The following is a 25,782-nucleotide window of genomic DNA, read 5'->3' as shown; positions in this document are numbered from 1 at the left end:
ACATTGCTTAAAGACAACCTCAACAACACTAAACCTGCCTCAGACTCCTTGCCTGCCTTGTACAGTATTACAAAGTCAACTACAGCCTCACATGGACAGGTACAAGTACAGCTGTGACTGGCATACCAGGAAAACTATATTCTTACTTATCGAAAATGGAAGCCAATTTAACAAAGGTGCTTACATAGCAATTAAAGGGGAAGCTACGTGCATGTCTAGTGTGGCAATTACGCACCTAAGGATCGTCAGTGTATGATGGTACACAGGCATTGGCATTACTTTACAGATATCCACAAAACAAAACTATTATATGAACGTATGACAAAGAAATTATTACATAGAGATGCACATATTTACATTGATGAGTTCAACAGGGTTGGTAATCATGTGGAGGCTATGTACAACCAGGTGTGTCAATTGTTTAACCCCTTCCATGCTGATGACGGCCCCCATCCGTCATGCATCACGGTGCTCGTGTGCTCATGGCGGCTGGGGGCCGTCATAAAGCCATTCATTCTTTAAAAGCCTAGCACACGAGCAGAATCGGCCCAGCATGGAAGGGGCTAATCAATCAAGCTTGAATAGATTGGTCTTCAGTAACCATTTCAATTCTGGGAGTGAGTGATGAGTTGACTCTGATGTTACTGGGGTGAAGTTCAATTGATGGAGACTGAGCGGTTGAAATAATGTAAATTTTGAGGATAAACCTAGAGACCTTGGTGATCCTGTTTTTCTGGTTGACTGAGTATATGGGAACAATTCCAAGGTATAACCTCACATGCCAAGGTACAAAGGTTAAAGTCCAATTTAAATACATGTGCCCAGGCTAACCCTACTGGCTCAATTAGAGCCTCATATGCCAAAGAACAGCAAGCTAAACTCAGTAGAGCAATAAGTGTAGTTGAGTCTGTAAACTCTTAGGTGCAGCCTCACATGAGCCAGGTTCACCTCATACACCCATTTGTATATGAACATACTATAATACCATAAGAACAACAAGTGGTCCTAGCGTTCCTCCTTGGACGGGTCAAAGAGGTTGTGACTCTTAAAATTAAATAGCTGAGTCTCTCAAAAAAATGTCATGTAATTGTTGCACAAGAGATAACCAAATACTCTTCAAAACGCACCAGAGAGAAAGAAACAACAACTGTATTTTAAAGACAAAATCTTATTTATATTTTCTAGTTATGAAAATAGCAAAGTCATCACAACATAAGACAGTATATCAATAAACAGTCGCTCTAGGAAAGAGTGCAAAGAGAAAAAATGCTCATGTGTGAGAGAAGGGGAATTGAATGACTTTGCTATTTTCATAACTAGAGAATAAAAGTAAGTTTTAGGAATGTTAGGTCCACTTGTTGTTCTTGATGAAGTATACCTAAGGCCTCTGATGTTTATTGGTTCACCCCATTATTTATTAATGGGTATATAAAATATCATCCTCAGATTCTTAGGCCCAAGTTCCTGTGCCCTACAAAAGTTCCATCTGCCAATATCAAAAGTATATGTCCAGGTCATCTTATGCCAAATTACATCTTATATGTCGAAGAGCAACTTCATAGCTCTAGATACAGCCTCAAGCTCCTGATACAGATTTCTATGTCTATGTACAGCTTTACTTCTTAGGTAAAGGTTCCTCTGTCCAGCTATTACACCATTTGCCTAGATACAGCATCATGAACAAAATGATGCAGTCCAATAACATAAGGCTGAGCAACTTATGACTACCATGTAATTTTCCACACGTTTGTGGTGGATTCTTAGTTGGATCCAAAGAGTGAAGGCACCAATAGTTTTACTCTTGTCCTCCTGCCTTCCTGAGATTGGCATGTGGGTATCCCAAAGGAAACTTAAACGTAATTCCTTAAAACTAAGGGGCATATTCCAAACAGAATGATGGAGTGCGGTGTTATGCCACAACTGGTAACGCCGCGCTCCGACATTCTGAAAATGCAGGGAATTCCTAGACTACATAGGGTAGCCTGACACCAAGTGGGGGGTACTAAAACCCCAAGGCTTGCATGTGATGCTTACAATTCACTCACAGTAACTCCAGGCCTTACCACTAAAAATAAAGGACACCACACCACTTTAGAAAAATACCAGTACCTTTTATAAAAGTTCTCTTTGTTCTTTTCTAGACAAAATTAGTGCATACATTCAGTTCAGAATAAGCTTCCACATTCAATTTAGCAAGCTTCATCACTTTTCTCAATTCAGCGAAGATTAATTAAAGTTACATCACATTTGAGGATAATCCCCATCAGTTACAACAGTATGGCTTGTCAAATTAGTTGATGCAGTATGGGAAATTCACTGTACAAGTTCAATACGCCACTTTACACAACCTGGCATGTACATTACCCATCTGAACTCAGGGTCCAAAACAGCTCGAGCTCACGGCTCCACAGAGTTCTACCCCCAGCAGCATTCCTGGCAAAGTTCTCAGCCAGCTATATGGCCAAAAGAAGACAAGGCAAATTAATTATGCTTCCTTGTGTCTATTTTTATACTCTGCCCCTATTGGAGATGTTTAGACTCTTAAAGGTTAACTGCCCGGAGGGTTTTACAGGAAGAACTCTGGTTGCTACTGACACCCTGTAGCCCAGCTCTCAGTACCCGTGCTCAAGGCTCATTTACTTGGGGCACCGTTTCCCTTCTCACACCCCCAATACCTCAGTGGTTACTCCGATGGTTTAAATCAGGTCTCTAAAGTTAATGTCCCAAAACCGGGATGTCTTTCAGCAGTTACTCTTTCAACCGGCGGGTCAGTGATCTCTGTTCACCTGCTGTGCCGCCTCCCGCTTCCCCACAGTTTTCCCAGCTTACTTTGGTCTGGAGGGGCAACTCGGCTAGAGATGCCCACGCGCTCTGATATCCCGTTCAAGCGCCGACGGTGAGGGCTCAGTGGGAGTTGGCGTCAGGGGGGGGTTATTTCAGCCCGTGTTGCTCCTCCGGCGGGACCGTAGCGGCGCTTGTTCCTCCTTCCGCGTTCCCTCAGACGAAAGCTCCGCCTCTTCCGACCAGCCTCCTTCGCTTCAGGCACACCTCCTCTGACACCGCCGGGTTCTTCCTGGTTCCAGACGCCGCCTCTCTCCGCGTCTTCTTCTCCTGTCAGCCGGCCCCAGCTGAACTCCGCCTCCACCACAGCTGCCGGGTTCGGACCCCGGGCTGACAGCTGATGACTCACGCACAACGTTACTCCCGCCGAGGGAATATTCTCTCCCACAGCAACGCGGTGAGCAGTTCCAACTCACTTAAGTTGACAACCACCTTGGGAAATGTGACTCTTGCTTCTCGGTAGTCTCTGGGGCAGTTTCACGCTCCAGCCCCTGGGTGAGGTAGAGTTAGCGGACCTGCTTTGAAGTCAATTGTGGTACCCTCAGGTCAGGGTTCAGTCACACCAAGAGGGGCAGCATCAGTATAGGGCGATAGCCGGCCCACCGAACAATCTTTCCCTATTGAAGCACTGTCCTCCTCATTAGTTGCTTCCCTCCTGTCCCTGTCCACTACACTCTCCTCTGGTCAGTGAGTATCTAAAATGGCCGCCCTGGCCCTGGCTATTTATAGGCTAGCCTCTAACTACTAGAATATGCCAGAGGCTTCCAGAACTTTCCTCACTGGGTCCAATGGGTCAGTCCCCTCAAGTAAACCGTTATGGCAGTTGGTGGACACCATTTTAGGTTCCTGAGTGTCCCTAGATTTTCAGGAGCTTGGCTAGGCCTCACAGGAAATGAAGGGGAAGATGGCGACATAGTCAAGGAGCACCTAGCCCCCTGACAACACTGAAAAATCCTGGTGAACATAAAAAAAAATATAAACACTAGGAGGCTAAGGGTGACAAAAATAAATAATAATGGTTAGAACACCCCCAGAAGCAGACAGGTCTAACACGCGTCCCCCCCAGCTGAAAGTGGGGAGAGCTACCCAATCCCTTGGGAGTTCTCATCACTAAGGCAGAAATACCTAGAAAGACCGTCTGCATTGGCGTGGTCCATTCCAGGCCGATGTTCCACCCGGAAGTCCATTCCCTGTAGGGAGATGGACCATCTTAACAACTTAGGATTCTCCCCCTTCATTTGCATCAGCCAACGAAGGGGCCGGTGGTCGGTCTGAACCAGGAAGTGCGAGCCAAACAAGTATGGACGCAGCTTCTTCAGAGCCCAAACCACCGCAAAGGCTTCCCGCTCAATGGTACTCCACCTCTGTTCCCTGGGGAGTAGTCTCCTGGACAGGAAAACCACGGGTTGATCCAAGCCCTCATCATTTAGTTGCGATAACACTGCCCCAATGCCATGTTCTGATGCATCTGTTTGGACAATGAATTCTCTTGAAAAATCAGGGGCCCTGAGTATTGGAGCAGTACACAATGCTTGTTTCAATGTCATGAAGGCTCGCTGGCAAGCCTCCATCCAGACTACCCGTCGGGGTTGTTTCTTGGAGGTAACTTCAGTGAGGGGTGCCACAATGGTGCCATACCCCTTCACGAAGCGACGGTAGTATCCAGTGAGGCCCAGGAAGGCTCAGACCTCAGTTTGAGTCTTGGGGGGCTCCCAGGCCATGATAGCCTCAATCTTCGCCTGGAGGGGCTGCACCGACCCTCTGCCCACCAAGTGGCCTAGGTACACCACCGACCCCTGCCCGATCTGACACTTGCTAGCCTTGATTGTTAAGCCAGCCTGTTGCAGGGCCTGGAGAACAGCTTGCAAGTGTTGCAAATGATCCTCCCAGCTTCTACTGAAGACAGCAATGTCATCCAGATAAGCAGCCGAAAAAGCTTCCATACCAGAAAGGACCTTGTTCACCAGCCGCTGGAAAGTGGCAGGAGCGTTCTTGAGCCCAAAGGGCATCACGCAGAACTGGTAGTGACCCTGAGGCGTGGAGAAGGCTGACCTTTCCTTTGCTCCATCAGTAAGGGTAATCTGCCAGTACCCTGAAGTAAGGTCAAAGGTACTCAAGTATTGGGCAGCTCCCAGCCGGTCAATGAGTTCATCCGCCCTTGGGATCGGATGAGCATCAGTCTTTGTTACTGAATTTAGTCCTCGGTAATCCACACAGAATCTCAATTCGGGTGTGGCGCCCGGCGGGGCAGCTTTTGGTACCAAAACCACCGGACTAGACCAAGGGCTACTAGAAGGTTCAATCACTCCTAGCTCCAACATCTTAGTGACTTCACCCTGGATGCTGGCCTTCACCTTGTCTGACAGCCGGTAGATCTTAGACTTCACAGGTGGGCTGTCTCCTGTATCCACATCATGGGTACACAGGTGGGTCCTACCCGGGACAAGGGAGAACAGTGAAGAAAAATGCCCCAGGATCTGGCGGCAATCTCTCTGCTGTTCAGGAGTCAGGGATGGTGAAAGAATCACTCCCTCCACCGACCCATCCTTGTCTTGAGACGAGAAAAGATCAGGAAGGGGCTCGCTTTCCTCCTCCTCTGCTCCATCGGTCACCATCATCAAGACGACCTCGGGTCTCTCATGGTGTGGCCAGAGGCGATTGGCATGAAGCACCCGGTGGGGCTGTCTCGGGTCTTAAGGTCCACCAAGTAAGTGGCCTTACCCTTTTTCTCCAATACCTCAAAGGGGCCTGTCCAACGATCCTGGAGGGCATTTAGCTCTCCAGGTTCCATCACCCACACTTTTTGTCCAGGCTCCAGTTCCACTGGGTGAGCATTGTGGTCATACCACTCCTTCATTACTGCTTGGCTGGCTTCGAAGTTGTCGGAAGCTTGCTTCCACAGCTTGGCCATTTGGCTCCGGAAGGCCAGCATGTAGCTCACCACGTCCTGGGGAAGCTTCCTGGGAGTCTTTTCCCATCCGTCCTTCACCAGGCTGAGAGGACCCCGTACAGGGTGCCCATACAGAAGTTCGAAGGGGCTGAAGCCCACTCCCTTCTGTGGCACTTCCCTGTAGGAAAACAAGAGACAGGGAAGGAGGACGTCCCATTTCCTCCGCAGGCTCTCAGGCAGACTTCTTATCATGCCTTTCAAGGTTTTATTAAACCTTTCCACAAGACCATTGGTCTGTGGGTGGTAAGTGGTGGTAAACCGATAGGTAACACCACACTCCTTCCACATAGCCCACATATAAGCTGACAGGAAGTTGTTCCCCCTGTCGGACACAACCTCCTTGGGGAAACCCACTCGGGTGAAGATCCCCATCAGGGCCCTTGCCACTGCAGGTGCAGTGATGGTCCTCAGAGGAATTGCCTCTGGGTACCGTGTGGCATGATCCACTAGAACCAGGATGAACCTGTGACCAGCTGAAGTTGGTGGATCTAATGGCCCTACAATGTCGATGCCCACCCTTTCAAAGGGGGTGCTAACGACAGGAAGTGGTTCCAGGGGAGCCTTTAGCTTCACCCCTGTTTTTCCACTAGCTTGGCAAGACACACACGTCCGACAATAGGTATCAGACGCCACTCTCATCCGAGGCCAGTAAAAGTGGGGGACAAGCCGGGCAAAGTTCTTGTCCTGTCCCAAGTGTCCTGCCAATGGTATCTCGTGAGCCAGTTCTAAAAGAAAGGCTCTAAAACACTGAGGGACCACCAAGGCCCTGGATGAACCATGTCCGGGTGCCTTGGGCTCACTGTAGAGGAGTCCATCCTCCCAGTAAATCTGGTAGTTGCCTACAATGTTCCCTGCTGCCTGGGCTTTGGCCTGTTGCCGCAGCCCCTCAAGAGTAGGACACTCCTTCTGAGCTTTGCAGAATTCCTCCCTGGAAGGACCTCCCTCCACATGCCACTCAGCGGGGATGGGTAGGTTCTCCAAGGAAGCAACATTCTCCTCCGTGGACTCCAGATCCACCTCCGCAGGTGGCCTATCTATCTCACGAGGTAGAGATGTCGAGGCAGGTCCCTCCTGCCTTCTGTCCTTCTCTTCTCTGGCACCGGGCTGGGCCATTGTTCCAGGCTCCAGCGTAAGCGAACTCCCCCTCCGGGTAGTCGCGGACCTTGTGCTGACACAGGCCCAGTCAGGTGTACCCAGCATCTCAGAATGAGTCTGGTATTCCACCCCCTCCAAGCATTGTGCTCCATATCATTTCCTAACAGGCAATCAACAGGCACGGCAGGGCTTACGGCAACTCGAAGTGAGCCTGCAACCCCTCCCCACTCAAAGGGTACCTCGGCCACGGGATAGTGGCCCAATCTGCCGTCAGCCATCACAGCGGGATGGAGTACATTTGGGATGACCTGCTCTGGTGACACCAGTTGACTCCTCACCATAGTCATACTGGCTCCTGTGTCTCTCAGAGCCTCCCCTCTACGGCCGTTGATGGTGACCCACTGCTCATACTTGGTAGTATTGGAGGGCAATTGGGTCTTTGGCACCATCTCCTTATCACCCAGGGACACTAAAGTGACACCCGCCCGCTCCCCTCCGTTACCCAAAGGCATCTCCTCCCCGAGCACTACACTAGTTATTCCCGGGGCTTTTCCTCCAGTGGGAGGGGGTGGTCTTTTTGGGCATCTCACATCTCCTTTATAGTGTCCCACACCACCACACTCGAAGCAATGAACAACCCTTGGCTGCTGGCTTTGGCCAGGATTAGGGTTGCGGGGTGGGTTAACCTTAGGGATGAATCCTCTGCCCCTTCCTTGTGAAGTATGTTGTGGACCTTTTGAGAACTCCCTCTTATTATCTCCCCCCTCTTTCTTCTGGGGGGTGCCCTGACCAGACTTCTGGGAATCCCCTCCAGTCCCCTTCGAGGACACCCGGGTACTAGCCCAGATGTCCGCCTCCTCAGCAAGCTTCCGGGGGCTGGTCAGCTTGCTGTCCACCAGGTGTTGACGCAGCTCAGGAAAACATTTCTCGAGTAGGTGTTCCTTGAGTATGAGGTCATATAAACCTTCATAGTCCCCTACCTCGCTGCCTTTCACCCAACCCTCCAAGGCTTTCCTGGCGTAATCAAGAAAATCCACCCAATTCTGTGTGCCTAGTTTGTGGCTACTCCTAAATTTCTGCCTATACTTCTCAGGAGTTAGTCCAAACTTCCTTATCAGCGCCACTTTCATTGTAGGGTAGTGGGTTTGCTCATCCTGCTCCAGGGCCAACAAGGTATCCCTGCCAACAGGTGGCATGTACTTATACAGCCCACCCCCCCAGTGGGTTTCCAAGATCCCATGGGCCCTTAAGGAGACCTCATAGGCGGCTAGCCACTTGGCAATATCATCACCTGGAGTGTAGCTAGCAATGACATCCTTGGGTAAGTAGGGTCTGGGTTCTCTGGTGATCTATTTGTTCTCGCTGCCACCATTGTTTGCATTGGGGGATCTTAAGGTTAAGGCTTGAAGGTCTAACTCTTTTATGGTTCGTTCGTGGGCCAACCTCCTGTCCTCCCTCTCCATTTCCATTCTAGCTAAATCCAATTTTAGTCTCCTCTCTTCCCTCCTGTCTTCTAGCTCGGCGTCAGTAAGGCTCCTCACTGAGACACTGCTGCCCTCCCTTGAAAGTGTCCTGGGACCTGTCAGTAGATTCCCCCCTTCAGTTTGGTACAGCAGCCCTGCCCCAAGGACAGTGTCTCGATCACTCTCTTCTGTGTCCTGTTCCTCCTCCATATGAGCTTCAGCCCATGCCCTCAAGCTTGTCTGTAACTCACTTTTCTTGGCACCTTTCTTGAAGAACACCCCCTGTCGTTGACACCACTCTTTAAGTTGGGCCAGAGTGTAGGTTTCTATTTCCTCAAGGTTCAATTCCATTTTTCAAATATGGTATTAAATGGGCACTCAGGAGAGAACTAAGTAGTGTAATTCGAGGACAACCTCCACCCACCACCAGGAGTAAATTTGGAAAATCAAAATATAAATTTGGGAGACCGCTTGGAGAAAACTCCTGGTGTAGGCCCGTGGTAAGCACTGCGTTACTACTAAGTGAGTGTAAGCACAAATCCGTTATCCCACCGCTGAAACACCAATATGTTAAACCTAGGAATTCCTAGACTACATAGGGTAGCCTGACACCAAGTGGGGGGTACTAAAACCCCAAGGCTTGCATGTGATGCTTACAATTCACTCACAGTAACTCCAGGCCTTACCACTAAAAATAAAGGACACCACACCACTTTAGAAAAATACCAGTACCTTTTATAAAAGTTCTCTTTGTTCTTTTCGAGACAAAATTAGTGCATACATTCAGTTCATAATAAGCTTCCACATTCAATTTAGCAAGCTTCATCACTTTTCTCAATTCAGCGAAGATTAATTAAAGTTACATCACATTTGAGGATAATCACCATCAGTTACAACAGTATGGCTTGTCAAATTAGTTGATGCAGTATGGGAAATTCACTGTACAAGTTCAATACGCCACTTTACACAACCTGGCATGTACATTACCCATCTGAACTCAGGGTTCAAAACAGCTCGAGCTCACGGCTCCACAGAGTTCTACCCCCAGCAGCGTTCCTGGCAAAGTTCTCAGCCAGCTATATGGCCAAAAGAAGACAAGGCAAATTAATTATGCTTCCTTGTGTCTATTTTTATACTCTGCCCCTATTGGAGATGTTTAGACTCTTAAAGGTTAACTGCCCGGAGGGTTTTACAGGAAGAACTCTGGTTGCTACTGACACCCTGTAGCCCAGCTCTCAGTACCCGTGCTCAAGGCTCATTTACTTGGGGCACCGTTTCCCTTCTCACACCCCCAATACCTCAGTGGTTACTCCGATGGTTTAAATCAGGTCTCTAAAGTTAATGTCCCAAAACCGGGATGTCTTTCAGCAGTTACTCTTTCAACCGGCGGGTCAGTGATCTCTGTTCACCTGCTGTGCCGCCTCCCGCTTCCCCACAGTTTTCCCAGCTTACTTTGGTCTGGAGGGGCAACTCGGCTAGAGATGCCCACTCGCTCTGATATCCCGTTCAAGCGCCGACGGTGAGGGCTCAGTGGGAGTTGGCGTCAGGGGGGGGTTATTTCAGCCCGTGTTGCTCCTCCGGCGGGACCGTAGCGGCGCTTGTTCCTCCTTCCGCGTTCCCTCAGACGAAAGCTCCGCCTCTTCCGACCAGCCTCCTTCGCTTCAGGCACACCTCTTCTGACACCGCCAGGTTCTACCTGGTTCCAGACGCCGCCTCTCTCCGCGTCTTCTCCTCCTGTCAGCCGGCCCCAGCTGAACTCCGCCTCCACCACAGCGGCCGGGTTCGGACCCCGGGCTGACAGCTGATGACTCACGCACAACGTTACTCCCGCCGAGGGAATATTCGCTCCCACAGCAACGCGGTGAGCAGTTCCAACTCACTTAAGTTGACAACCACCTTGGGAAATGTGACTCTTGCTTCTCGGTAGTCTCTGGGGCAGTTTCACGCTCCAGCCCCTGGGTGAGGTAGAGTTAGCGGACCTGCTTTGAAGTCAATTGTGGTACCCTCAGGTCAGGGTTCAGTCACACCAAGAGGGGCAGCATCAGTATAGGGCGATAGCCGGCCCACCGAACAATCTTTCCCTATTGAAGCACTGTCCTCCTCATTAGTTGCTTCCCTCCTGTCCCTGTCCACTACACTCTCCTCTGGTCAGTGAGTATCTAAAATGGCCGCCCTGGCCCTGGCTATTTATAAGCTAGCCTCTAACTACTAGAATATGCCAGAGGCTTCCAGAACTTTCCTCACTGGGTCCAATGGGTCAGCCCCCTCAAGTAAACCGTTATGGCAGTTGGTGGACACCATTTTAGGTTCCTGAGTGTCCCTAGATTTTCAGGAGCTTGGCTAGGCCTCACAGGAAATGAAGGGAAAGATGGCGACATAGTCAAGGAGCACCTAGCCCCCTGACAACACTGAAAAATCCTGGTGAACATAAAAAAAAAATATAAACACTAGGAGGCTAAGGGTGACAAAAATAAATAATAATGGTTAGAACACCCCCAGAAGCAGACAGGTTTAACAGCGGTGTTATGCCACAACTGGTAACGCCGCGCTCCGACATTCTGAAAATGCAGGGATGCGCCGTATTTACAATAATACTGTGCACCCCTGTGTTTCCCCTTGCGCTGGCGCTAGATTTAGCTGCCTAGCACCAACGGAGGCACCCTTGCACCATAGTGCAAGGGTGCACGCCTTGCAGAGAATGAATGATTGTTCATGTGCAAGAAGTGACACCTTCCTGCAAATGAACAATTACTAATGGCAATTTACTCTTTCTATGCATATTGCAGAATGCAGAACACATATAAACAGCAAAAATAAGGAGAAATTGCTTATTGCTTCTCATTGCGCCAGTTTTAAACCAGGTTTTCCCTGTTCTTATTTTTGGCGCTGCCCCATATTTATGCCAGCCTTGTTAATAGGGGACAGTGTCAAAAAGCAATGGGTGTTGCTGCGGAACTCCCACTGCAACATCCATTGCCCACCCCTTTCACGCTAAGTGCTGCATGAATAGGGACATTATTTACAAGGCAGCGTTAAGCCACATTAAGTGACTTAACGCTGCCTTGCAAATTAGCCAAAGGGGTTATCGCCACCAGAACGTCAGAAAAAGTGACGGTCTGGTGGCGATAACCCCTTGTAAATATCCCCCTACGTTTTTTCGACTGTCTCAAGTAGTGCGTAGACTGTACTACAAGGCTAGAAGTAACAACCCAAATTCTTTGGACAGTTTCCTGAAAAAATGCAGTGGTGGCATACTGAATGCTGAGATGGCATATACCAAAGTGACCATTAATGCTGCCCTAAGCACTTCCAAGGATTTGTTATGTGAACCAGCATGTCATTGATAAACTGTGGAAGCAAATCCATGTGAGGCAGTCAGAAAGGTTTTGAGTCCTCCTTCACACTCTACTACTACGGTTTCTCTCCCACCCAAGACCAAGGACCAAGAAGTCGTAGCAGACAAAATTGTGAGGCAACTGGAGATTAAACTGGTCCATCTCTTTATATCAGCAAGTTATAAACTTATACATATGGAACAAGTGGTGATGGCTTTAGGAAGTAAATCAGACTTTAAAGATGCTGCAACTCAGATATTTGACATTTAAATTTTTTCCTCAGAACAAGTAGTTATCACATGTCAATGGAAGCGCAACTTAACTTTATCTGAATTGTAGGTATTCCCAACTTCAGTACTTTCTCCCACACTGAAAGATCCTTATCAGGGTAATATTGCTTTATAATTGCCTAATAATGCAAATAACAATTTAAATATAAAGTTGGGTACTCACAGTTCTAGCCTCAAGTGAATCCTTATAAAATGGTGTTGGTAAACGTACAACCTTTGCATACTAAACAGCACCATAACTTTGAGGTGTTGAAAAATAAGGTTATTTTTGTTTACTATCAAAAGTGGGCAGTTGTAGTATTCTCAGACACCCCAGATATTTAAAATACCTGCTTTGCTTTGCACATCGCATTTTCTTCATGTTCAGGCCGGTCCCTGGTCCACCACGGTCTCTTAGTGACCGATTGTTGTGGAGGGACGTGGCTCCTCCCCCTGCCTCCATCATTTCTGGACACGGCACGACATTTAAACCTGATGGGAACCCGGCTGCGCATCGGCCATGCGCCAAAGGCAAGCCCGTTGTGATATTCTGTACCTATGATATGCTGTACCTATTGTATGTGTGTTTCGCTTTATTTATATTGTCAGCCATTGTAAGTGCATTTCTGCCTGTCATACTCCAGAGTTCTGGAACTCTGATTGCCAAGCTTGAGCTTGGAATGTATATCTTTGATTTGTGGAACAGTTATCCTGTTATCTGCTCTGAAGGTGGTACTGTCAGGCTGAGGTGTTACCTATAACTTAAATAAAGAACCTCAAGCTTGGCAATCAGAGTTCCAGAACTCTGAAGTATGACAGGCAGAAATACACTTACAATGGTTGACAATATAAATAAAGCGAAACACACATACAATAGGTACAGAATATCATAGGTACAGAATATCACACCCGTCTGCGCCCATCAGCGTCTCGGAGGCGGCTGGTGCTGGGAACTCTGCTGGTTTCGCACCACATCCAAACAAGGTAATAACCTACGGCAGGGAGACTCTTATGGAGCTGGGCTTCACTCCCAAGTGTCAGAACGTTATCGACATAGGGACAGGTGATTTACTATCACGCTGTCAGCATTACAGCTGGGGAGCCACTAAATACACCCTCAATAGAACGTTAATGCCCTGTACACTGAGAAAGGACGAGCCGAACAGGGTTTAATGTTAAAAAAAACAAGAACACATTAAAGCTCTGCTGTTAAATTCTCGCTCGCTTAACAAACATGCGACTGTATAGAAAGGACTGTACATGTCATGAAAGGGCATGGAGGAAGGATTTTAACGTGGATAATAAAAGGGAATATAAAGAGGCCTTAAGAGACTACTACAAAAAAATACAGGAAGCCAAAAAGAGCTTCTTTGCATCTAAAATTGAGTCCGCAGGAAATAAAAGCAGAGACATTTTTAATATTGTTAAAAGCTTCTCCTCGCCTAGGGCTGCGACTAGGCCTTCCCCTCCCTCAGATGATGGATTGGTAAATTAGCCAACTTCTTCTATACGAAGATCATAACAATCCAATCCTCTTTTGATGGCTTGGGTGGGAAAGATGTGATGGTCTCCTTACTAACAGCCCCCAGAATCAGGTAGATAGGGCCTCCCTCTCGGTCTTCCCTCCCTTGTCCCTAGAGACGTCCTTGTCAATAATGAAGGGCCTTAAATCTGGATCTGGAGACATGCCCTGCCAAATTCCTGGCGGCAATGGCGGAGATTCTGAATCCCACAGATAATAGTGTTTTGAATGCATCTCCTTCTTAGCAGTCAGGTCCCGGTAAGCTGAAAGAGCGCAAAAATAATCCCCTTACTGAAAAAACCTACGGCTAATCCCTTGGTCTTAACTAACTACAGACCCATCTCTCTGTTGTCTTTCTTTGCAAAGACAATTGAGAAATGTGTCCACTCGGTGATCAGCAATTTTCCTGAAACCAACAATCTTCTTCACCCAAGTCAGTCTGGCTTCAGGTAGAACCTTAGTACAAAGACGGCATTGCTGGAGGTCTCCAATTCCATCAAAGAGACCCTGGACAAAGGTGGCAAAGCTGTTCTGGTCCTTCTTGTCCTCTCTATGGCCCCACGGTCACCTCCTGCAGAGGTTGCAGGAGTGTGGGCTCGGGGGCACGGTGTTTAAGTGGTTCTCCTCATTTTAGGAGGACAGATATCAAGAGGTCTGGTCACTCCCGTTCTCAGCCAGCATGCCACCCTTGAATTTGGGCATGCCACAGGGGTCTATCTTGAGCTCTGTACTTTTTAACCTGTACATGGCTCCCCTGGCTTCTCTGGCTGAAGCAGGAGAGGCCATGATTATATCCTATGCCGACGACACTCAACTGCTGTTTACTTGCAAGAAGGGAGAGGAGTTTAATGGGGAGATGAATAATAAGTGTCTAAGAGAAACCTTTGCCTGGTTCAGACTTAATCATCTTAAATGTAACCCGGAAAAGTCTGAAATGATTTTCTTTGGCACTCCCCCTCTGGACGCCTGGAAACAATAGTGGCCCCTTAATATGTCTCCACCCCAGTCAGCAGTCAAGATCGTAAAAAATCTGAGAGTGAAAATGGATGACGCCTTATCTATGACACCGCAAGTACAGTCGGCAGCTGGCACGCGTTGCGGTCTGAAAATGCTCCGTAGGTTTTTATTCCTACTACCAACCTCACAAAAAAAGACGATCGTTCAGCCCCTTATCACCTCCAGATTGGACTATGCCAATGTCCTCTATCTGGGCCTTTCTGGGTTTTTGCTCAACAGACTGCAAGTCGTGCAGAACACGGCAGCCAGGGCAGTACTGAGTCTCTGTCCTAGAGACTGGATCTCTCACCACCTGAAGAATCTGCATTGGCTGCCTGTCCGAGGCAGAATACTCTTCAAAAGACTGGTCCTGACTTTCAAAGCTATGCTTGTTTCCGGTCCAGGTAAGACATGGCTTGGCAGTTCGGGCTGGACTGTTCCCATGAGGCACAGGGTCAGACTGATTTGCATATAGCCATGTCTGAACTGGTGTGGCAGAGTGGGCTAAAGAACGATGATGCATTAAAACCAGATCTTTTGACTGGGTGTGAGTGTTTGATTGATTCAGATGCTCCGTCCATCACCACCCCCTTTTGTACCGCTTTTGGCCGTCATAAGTGTGGCAGGGTATGCTCAGACGTGAGTCCCTTGCTCACTTTGCCACTGGATTCAAGCAAGCCGGGCTGAAGACGGCTGTAATGCCAGAAACCGGTCCTCGGAAGCTTGTTTCCGGTCCAGGGAAGACATGGCTTGGCAGTTCGGGCTGGACTGTTCCCATGAGGCAGAGGGTCAGACTGATTTGCATATAGCCATGTCTGAAATGGGGTGGCAGAGTGGGCTAAAGAACGGTGATGGATTAAACCCAGATCTTTTGACTGGTTGTGAGTGTTTGATTGATTCAGATGCTCCGTCCATCACCACCCCCTTTTGTACCGCTTTTGGCCGCCATAAGTGTGGCAGGGTATGCTCAGACGTGAGTCCTATGCTCACTTTGCCACTGGGTTCAAGCAAGCCGGGCTGAAGACGGCTGTAATGCCAGAAAAAGGTCCTTGGAAGCTTGTTTCCGGTCCAGGGAAGACATGGCTTGGCAGTTCGGGCTGGACTGTTCCCATGAGGCACAGGGTCAGACTGATTTGCATATAGCCATGTCTGAACTGGGGTGGCAGAGTGGGCTAAAGAACGGTGATGGATTAAACCCAGATCTTTTGACTGGATGTGAGTGTTTGATTGATTCAGATGCTCCGTCCATCACCACCCCCTTTTGTACCGCTTTTGGCCGCCATAAGTGTGGCAGGGTATGCTCAGACGTGAGTCCCTTGCTCACTTTGCCACTGGATTCAAGGAAGCCGGGCTGAAGACGGCTGTAATGCCAGAAACCGGTCCTCGGAAGCTTGTTTCCGGTCCAGGGAAGACATGGCTTAGCAGTTCAGGCTGGACTGTTCCCATGAGACACAGGGTCAGACTGATTTGCATATAGCCATGTCTGAACTGGGGTGGCAGAGTGGGCTAAAGAACGGTGATGGATTAAACCCAGATCTTTTGACTGGGTGTGAGTGATTGATTGATTCAGATGCTCCGTCCATCACCACCCCCTTCTGTACCGCTTTTGGCCGCCATAAGTGTGGCAGGGTATGCTCAGACGTGAGTCCCTTGCTCACTTTGCCACTGGATTCAAACAAGCCGGGCTGAAGACGGCTGTAATGCCAGAAACCGATCCTTGGAAGCTTTTTTCCGGTCCAGGGAAGACATGGCTTGGCAGTTCGGGCTGGACGGTTCCCATGAGGCACAGGGTCAGACTGATTTGCATATAGCCATGTCTGAACTGGGGTGGCAGAGTGGGCTAAAGAACGGTGATGGATTAAACCCAGATCTTTTGACTGGGTGTGAGTGTTTGATTGATTCAGATGCTCCGTCCATCACCACTCCCTTTTGTACCGCTTTTGGCCGCCATAAGTGTGGCAGGGTATGCTCAGACGTGAGTCCCTTGCTCACTTTGCCACTGGATTCAAGCAAGCCGGGCTGAAGACGGCTGTAATGCCAGAAACTGGTCCTCGGAAGCTTGTTTCCGGTCCAGGGAAGACATGGCTTGGCAGTTCGGGCTGGACTGTTCCCATGAGGCACAGGGTCAGACTGATTTGCATATAGCCATGTCTGAACTGGGGTGGCAGAGTGGGCTAAAGAACAATGATGGATTAAACCCAGATCTTTTGACTGGGTGTGAGCGTTTGATTGATTCAGATGCTCCGTCCATCACCACTCCCTTTTGTACCGCTTTTGGCTGCCATAAGTGTGGCAGGGTATGCTCAGACGTGAGTCCCTTGCTCACTTTGCCACTGGATTCAAGCAAGCCGGGCTGAAGACGGCTGTAATGCCAGAAACCGGTCCTCGGAAGCTTGTTTACGGTCCAGGGAAGACATGGCTTGGCAGTTCGGGCTGGACTGTTCCCATGAGGCACAGGGTCAGACTGATTTGCATATAGCCATGTCTGAACAGGGGTGGCAGAGTGGGCTAAAGAACGATGATGGATTAAACCCAGATCTTTTGACTGGGTGTGAGTGTTTGATTGATTCAGATGCTCCGTCCATCACCACCCCCTTTTGTACTGCATGGCATGGGGGCGCATTACATCAGTAGAGGAGTCTCGTACTAAGTACCTGGTAGATCCCTAAGGTCAAAACACAAAATACCTTATGATCATTCCAAAGTGTCTCAGAGCCCGCAGTGGCGGTCGCTCGTTCCAGGTGCTAGTAGCTGGTTTCTGGAACAAGCTGCCACTCCCGCTTAGGCAGGTCACGAACATATTGGCTTTCAGGAGACAATTGAAAACCTGGCTGTTCCAACAAGCAGTATAATGGCTACCCACCCCGGGATTGCTGTTTTCCCCTGGCCTCTGTATCTTTTCGTCTCAGCACCGGGATACTCTGCCGAGTAGCTGTGAACTCTACAAGTCCTTTTTATTATTAACATTAACACCCTTATCGTTAAGAAATGCATTTGGAGTGGAAATTCTGCTAAATCCCTAGCGGCTGACTTAAATCATTACCTTTAGGGATCCTGTGCTTTTAAGGCATCTGTTTACCTCTGTAAACTTAACTATCTTTTTAGGAACTCAGATAAAGATGGTTCCACAAGGATACCTTTACAACCACACTAAAGTATTCTATTCTAAGAACAATGTGAATTCATTGTATTCAAGAACTGCAGAGGAAATAGTTTTATCACAAGTTTTTCTATTCATGCATATTTGATTGCCAAATTTTATAGATGTGTCCGTCTCTCTGATTTGTCTGAGATTGATTGATGCCTGCAGGTATTAGCACCATAGTTTGCATCTACCTATTCCCACCTGGAGCTGAATTCTAGAGCTAAAGCAATTTATTTTGAGCCAAAGAGATCTCTGAGCTTGTTAGACCTTATGAAAAACTATGAGATTAATTTATTTTTCTGGTGTTTACTCGACCAAATCCCTTTTTCCTTCAAGTACCAACACTTCATTTATGGTGGCTGACACAAAAGTCCATATTGAAACCGAATTGGGCATAAGCACCATCATATTAAAGGCTTTCTGAGTGTAGGTTGACAATGTAGAGGGACTTACAACTTTTCAAATGAGATTTACTTCCTCATTCATGATAAAGAAGGTAAGTTAATTTCTTGGAACTTTTGCAGCTTTATAGTCCAGGCTGCTTAATGTACAATGTGTGACATTTATACAACTATTTGATTGCATATTATTTCCGATAACTTGGCCAGAGTATACTTTGTTTTTGGATGGTTTCTAGGCGGTTTTTGTACCAGCAGTTGATTTAGCCTCTGGTAGGACTAAAGGCAGTGGTTAATTTAGCATCTGATATATTGATAATAAACAATCAGTCAGGAAATTTACAAGAAATAGAGCTAAAAAAGAAAAAGGGATAGCTTATTGATTATAAACGTTTATAGTGGACACTTTAACAGCAAACTGTCTCCCCACTTTGCAAACTTATCATCTTTTCTGGATACATTTTTGGGCATCCATTTTCTTTACCCTGTTGTATACCTAAGATTTTATTAGAAGGTGATTCATATTGCAGACATGCAAGAGTTGGCACTGTTGGAGGTTACATCTATATTTATCTTGGTTAATGCTAATTATATTTTTTTTAGGTTGTGATAGACTGGTACCGTCTTATAAGGTCAGAGGTGCATAACGCATAATTGATTATATTTTTGCAACAAATGATTTAATCAGATGGACAGACTATTGCAGAGTCAATAAATCATCTTGAAATCACAATAATCCTATTGTCCTCATTGGGTTCAATTCTTTCCAGGGGCTCTGTGATGTTAACTAACCTTTATAAAAAAGGAGTTCTCCCAAAGCCTCTGTTGAAGTGGGACATCATTGACATTAATTTAATTGCCAGCAGTGTGATTTCTGGAGAGCAATTTGTTTAAAGAGGTAACATTATTGATATCATTTTGTGAGTTTTTCGAAGATGTTGCTTTCTTTGTGATGTCCTCGTCACATATGCACCTCCTTATTGTGAGTCAACATGTGGCTAAGTAGAAAATGTAGATATATTATCAAATCTCTATATGTTGTTCCTAAATGCTTGCCTAGAATTACAGATCAAGTTACACACTATAGAAAGGTGTTTATGGTCTGCTTATTGTCCAGGAAAAGATCATTACAAGAAAGAACGTGGTATCAGTTTTTTAACTCCTCATTTAAAGTTAATGCCCAAAACCTCTAGAAGGTTGTTAATAGCTGACCAGCAGTCTGGGAATACAGCGTGGAGGTAGATATTAATATTCCAGTCTTGACCATGGTACAAACCTTTTTTATTTATATATAATTCCAACTTTTTGTCAATTTACTTGAATCTGCCTTCTAACAAACCACTAATGTGTTTAGTTGAGAAGGTTCTGGCAGCTCTTCTGTGAGCACTAATGATAAAGTTCCTGACCCTGATGGGGTCTTGATGTGTTTTTGTAAATGTAATCCTAGCCTTCGGGAGATATTACTAACAGTGCTATTTAACACTGCCGAGTAACACGCTATTCCAGTCTCATGGCATAAAGCTATAATAGTATTAACATTTAAAAAGTGGTTAAGGATAACACAGATTGATTAATCTGTCATAATCATTAGAACGGTAATAATGACCAGACTTCAGTCTTGGGCTGCAGATAAAGGAATTTCAGCAGAATCACAGTATGGATTTCAACCATGAATAGGTACTGTAGACCAATAGCTTAGGACCAGATGCACGCGCATTACATTTTGCGAGTTGCAAATTGCGTTGAATTGTGACTCGCAATTTGTGACTCGCAAAATTTAATGTACAACAGTGTCTGAGCCACTGTTTGCGATTCCCAATGGGGTCGCAAATTGCATGCCTCATGCATATTAATGAGGCTGACGCAATTTGCGACCCCATTGGGAATGGCTGGTACGCCCAGGGATGGTGGCCTGCTGGGCTCAGCAGACCACCATGTCTAGGACTGCTTTTAAATAAAGCAGGTTTTTTTCAAATGTAACCCGTTTTCCTAAAAGGAAAACGGGATGCATTTAAAAAAGAAAAATTAAACTTTGAAGTTTCATTTTTTAAGGGCAGGCAGTGGTTCCTGGGACCAAAGGGTGCATTTCCACAGGTGAAGGGTTCCTCTGGTGACCCCTTCCCATTTGCAAGAGCTTTACCACCCTTCTGAGAACGGTGGTAAACTGCAAGTGTTTTGCAACCGCAATTGCGGTTGCAAAACATTCATACATTGGTTTAGGAGTCGCTATAGGGAAGGGACACCCTTTCCTAATAGCGAGTCGCTAAACCTATTTTGCGAGTCGCTAATTGATTCGCAACTCTCAAAATAGGTTTAGTAAATTTGGCATACCTACTTCGCAGTCGCAAAGGGGCCGAAATCCCCTTTGCAACCACAATATACAGTTGTACATCTGGCCCTTAATCTTTATTTGATACTGCAAAATATATCAAAGTTCTTCAGGGTACCCTATATTTGGCTTTTATGGATTTAACAATGGCTTTGATTGCATTAGCGATTAAAAAGAGTGCAATTAATGAAGCATACTGTTGTTGAGCATCCTCTATTAAACATTGGTTAATGTGTATTTGAAGATTTGTTAATTAGAGAATTGTACTACCTAGAAGTGCTTGATGTTAAGCTACATGGATAGTATCAAGGATCTTGATGTGGAATTAATTTGGATAAATCTCATTATATGATTTTTGACGCACAAATATCAAACAGAGTAATATTGTTGTTGAAAAACTATGATCAATACTTTGAAAGCATTTCGGTATCTTGGGTTGCTGTTTGAGTCTAAGCTAGCCTGGCAAGATCTCCTTATTACCAAAAATCTCTATTTCCAACAAATTCAGGTTGTGTTTTATTTTTTGCTACAAGACTAGAACATAGACCCCTGGCATAAGTGCTAAACATTACAAAGCAATATGTATTCCAGCCACACTTTTCTCTGCTTGAATTTCTGAATATTTTAAAACAATAAAGCTCAAAGTCAGCTGAGAAACTGAGAATACACTCCTAAAGAGATTATTTCGTTTATACCAATATTCTTCTTCGTTAATTTTACACAAGGGAGTGGGCATTGTGAATGTGTTTGGTTTATATAAAAGTGATATCAATTTTGTTATGGAGTGCTATGTGGGCCAAGCCAGCAGCGAGACTAAAGAGAAATTATTCCTGATTTTCTCTTTCTGGTTTTTTGGTATCATATTCCTTGGCTGATGTCCATTAGTGATATTAATTTGGATTAGTGCTACTTTGATTTCTTAACAAACCCAGAAATATGCACTTAAAAGAAGAAAAATGGATCTTAAAGTCTTTACTAGCTTGACGTTTTATTGAAAGTGGTCTTGTGGATTTATATAAAAAAGGTACTATTGGGGCTCAAATTCCCATAATCCAAATAGTCCTAGAGATGAAACGTTAGGTTAGCAGATAATCTCTACAAGCAATATTGTTTGGTTAGATAAAAATGTTGAACAAATAATTTCCTATTGTCAAAACAAAGCTTCTTATGATAATGAAAGTGAGAAATTATGTCCCCGTGACAATTTATACATCAAAACAACAGTACACTTTTTTTCTTCTGTCAGCATTACATATCCCCTACAGGTAATATAATATCCCTCTTTTAAAAGAGGGACAGTTTAGGATTGTCCACCGCCCTTTCTGTTCTTTAAACATGTAGTTGTCATTATATAAAGACATAAAACCTATGTTTTGGATTTATGGTGGGTCTGTAGTAATATTGATTTTTAGAAGATTATATATAGCTTGGGAAAATGTGCATAGTCAGTTTTCAATGTTCTATTTTACTTTAGTGTTATGGTTTGCATAAAACTCAAATAAACTTGATAATAATTGCATAGACAGTAAGAGTTTTAAAAGTGTCTGTTATATGAATGTCTACGCATTTTGCTGGTTTAAGGTAAAGTATTCATTTAGACCAAGCAACTAATTTGAAGTTAAATGCAAATAGTATTTTGCAACTGTTTTTAGACTAGTGTTTAGTATGAATTGAGTGTAAATTATGCTAAATTCCCAGTTAAAACTCTGTGCCACCCATGGTGAATATGGTAAGAACATGTGTAAAAGCACCTCAAATACACTATGGTGTAAATCATTGTAAGCGACGAAGAAATGCTTATTACCCATTGTATATGTTATTTGCACTGCAGTGTTTTGATCTTAAAGGGCTCAAAGTGCAAAGAATTTTAACAGTCAGAAACACTTAAATTCTGTATTTACAACCATTAAAATGCTCTTTTTATGTACTAATCCCATCCCATTTTAGGACCTGGAAATGTTTTTCAACTCCATAAATGGATACCCAATCGGTATCTGGAAGTGGCATGTTGAAGGACTTTATTTCAAATTTGTATCTTTTTTTTTCTATCACAAAAAATAATCTTTTATTGAAAGACTAGCAGCCCATCCCGAACTTGTCCAGGAGCAATCAGGCTTCCCCAACCCCCGCCCGCCCCGACATTGTCCAGCAGCCCGGGCCCCCGCCGCGATCATTAGTGCCCTTTGTTATTTGGGGCTCTTGGTATTGAGCACAGTGTACTTTTCTTTTGGAGCGATGTGACATTGCTGCTGTTTGGCTCTATCCATGACGTGACCCCCGCCCGCCCCGACATTGTCCAGCAGCCCGGGCCCCCACCCGCCCCGACATTGACCAGCAGCCCGGGCCCCCGCCCACCCCGTCCCCCGCCTGCCCCGTCCCCTGCCTGCCCCGACCCCTGCCTGCCCCGACCCCCGCCTGCCCCGACATTGTCCGTGGGGCCGCCGCTCCTCCCCCGCGCTCCTCAGTTCACCGCTACGCCGCTCCTCGCCGCTCGTCACCGCTCCTTCCACCTGTCCGCCGCTCCTCACCGCCTGTCCGCCGCTCCTCACCGCTCCTCCCCCGCGCCATGTCCGTCGCTCCTCCTTGCGCTTCTGGACGCCGCTCCTCCCCGCGCTCCTGACGTCAGCACGCAGGTCGTGGCCGGCGCTACTTCGAAGGAACTACTTTTTTATGTAAATTTTTTAAATAACGCATATTTGTATAGTTTATATAGCCTATGTCCATCTGCACACCCTGACGATTACAATGATGTATCGGCTGTGTGGATTGGCGCTGTGGTTCCCGAGTTTACCCGCCTCAAAAGTTCAAAGTTCTTACTTTATAATATTAGTATACATTAAATTGTGCATCAGCAATGGTAACTTTCACTTCTACCCCATGCTCTATACTGATGGATGTAATTGGCTTCACAATTTCAGAAGGGCTGTGGAGGTCAATCAAGCACTTGTGAATACGCATCTGGAAATGATCCCAATTCCTTGAACCTTCACCACAAGGTGTTTTTTGAGTAGTAATACGCAGAGTCTTGGTAGGCATGCAAACTGGCCCTTTCGGGTTTTTCTCCTTCGCACCTCGAATGAGATTAGCACATACTTTTTCAAGTGACTTCACATTGCGACTAGTCAGGGTGATTCTGATACAGTGGATAGCTATTTCCTGTTCCACAGGTGCTTTGCCGGCGTCTTTAAATGCCATGTTTATTGTGCTTCCTGACTGACTTAATCGTCCTCAAATTAAGAAACGAACGAACAGAGGTGAGCCAGGAAAGAAGATCAGCAGACCTCGCTGTCCGAATTCAAAAGGCTCCAAATTAGTGTCTAATGTATCAATGTTCCGAATTCCAGCCGCAAAACATTGACATCTTCCCAGCATCTGAAAGGAGGTGGTAACTCATTCACAAAAGATAAGGGTCCCCATTGTGAATGTGAAAAAAGTTTCTTGAAAAAGAGGCAGTGGTTTAGGGGACACCTGCCTCCTCTTAAAAAAACGTTAAAAAAAATAACATGTAAGGGCCTGCCATTGTTGTGAGTCACACTTTATAAACTAGCTCATTAATATTCAAGTGGTATGCCAGACATGGACCCACTATGATTCAGATTTTTAAGAACCGACCCATCAGTATATAGGTAATTTATTCAAAATATTTACTGGTCTAAAAAATACTGATTGCAATTTGCGACCAGCATTTTGCAACCACATTATGATACACCTGGCTCCTAGTTACTCCTTGGCATACATGACCCGGCCATTTTATTTATATAGCTGTGATTGTAATGCACCTGCTTGCACCCACTCAAGACAGCTCTACAATGATCAATTCTGGCCATCTGGAAACCTATTACACAATGGATGTCCTGTCCAACATCACATGCGCTCTGCATTACCATTTCAGTATGAGCTGTGGAAGTGTCAGCTGGGAATGACAGGACACATCTGTTTCAGCTGAGATGATTGAATGTGCATGGAAAATTGTTGGCTTTTAAATCTGTGCAGGGTCTTCAAAAACGTTCATAATTTTCTGCTTCTTGAAACTGTTTCATTGTATTTAGGTCAAGTTAAATTCTAAGACAGTATATTCAATAGCCTTGCAATACCCTCCAGTAGAACATCAGTTATTCATTCTTTTGAACAATTTCATCATTATTGTGAGGACTAAGGGATGACATATATTTTGACAGCAGAGCAATCTGTTCCTTTGTATCACATAGGTATAAAGATGTGAATGTGTGATTATTCATTTAACGGATTTGCATTTTAATTACTGATTTTGTCACAAATGAATTGTTTGGTGTATCTTTATGTGCAAAAGTCTTAGGGCCAAATGTATTAGTTACTGCTCAAAAAATACTAGAGCCAGTTACCACCCCACCCTGGGGGCTGGCAACATTTTTATGTTTTGCAACTGGATTTCGGTCACAACGCACCACACATGGAAACAGCAAAAACGAGGAGAAATTAAACATTTCTCCTCATTTCTACAGGATAAGATCAGGTCTTAATTCTGGCATTGCCCCATATTTATGCCACCCTTGTAAATATGGGGCAGCGTCAAAATAAATAGTAGTTGCTGTGGAACACCCACAGCAACTCCCATTACCTTCCCCTTTCACGCTAAGTATAGCGTGAAAAGGTGCCTTATTTATAAGGCATCGTGAAGCCACGTTAAGTGGCCTAATGCTGATAAGGCAAAGCCCCTATCGCCACCACAATGTCCTGAAAAGTGATGTTGTGGGGGTGATAGGGGTTTGTAAATATGCCTCTTTATGCCATATTATTCTACTTACCCCATTGGACAGAGTCCCCAAACTGATTATAGCTGCTCCGGCTACGGCTTGGCATATGGCACACAAACTGTTGAAGGTTGATGATTGTGTACACCACTGGGTCTCAATATGGCGCAATTCCGCCATTAAGAAAGGTGGTGAAGAAAGGAACTGGTCCCAATGGACACGATGCAAGAGCTGACACTTGACAGGCATGATTGCGATTGGCACCTGGAAATCATTCACTGACTTGCAGCGGGACAAATGATCTCCTGTTCACTGAAAGTCAGCATTATAGACAGCTACAGCACTCAGTCAAATCTTGCCTTGGTGACATCCCAACGCAATTTCCCCAATCACATATTGTTCACTATCTTTTTACATGGAAAAACTTCAAAGGAGCGGTTGCCGACCCTTAGGTCAACATTGTGGACTTTCTTTACTCTACGCCCGCTTCCCACACCCTCCAATGCTTGTATGAAATGAAATGAAATAATGAAATGAATTTGTACTTGTAAAGCCCACTTATACCCCAATCGGGGTTGACTGGCGCTGTACGCATACCGCTGTGGAACCCTTCCTGGCTTTTCCCTGTGAAATGTCCACTCCTGGGCACCCCCAAGGTGAAACCAGGCCTTCCAGTGCTGTTGGGGCAGTTGTGGAGATTAAGCAAGCT

General features: G+C 45.9%; 1 pseudogene; it reads right to left on the bottom strand.

Moving 5' to 3' along the window:
• Positions 1–23,169: 23,169 nt before the first annotated feature.
• LOC147711891 (small ribosomal subunit protein uS10 pseudogene) lies at positions 23,170–23,538 on the bottom strand (annotated as a pseudogene).
• Between the last annotated feature and the right edge of the window lie 2,244 nt (positions 23,539–25,782).

The sequence above is a fragment of the Lissotriton vulgaris genome, chromosome 5 (assembly GCF_964263255.1).
Source record: "Lissotriton vulgaris chromosome 5, aLisVul1.2, whole genome shotgun sequence".
Lineage (NCBI taxonomy): Eukaryota > Metazoa > Chordata > Amphibia > Caudata > Salamandridae > Lissotriton > Lissotriton vulgaris.
The sequence above is the reverse complement of the archived record's forward strand: the minus strand, read 5'-3'. Positions and strand labels throughout refer to the sequence as shown.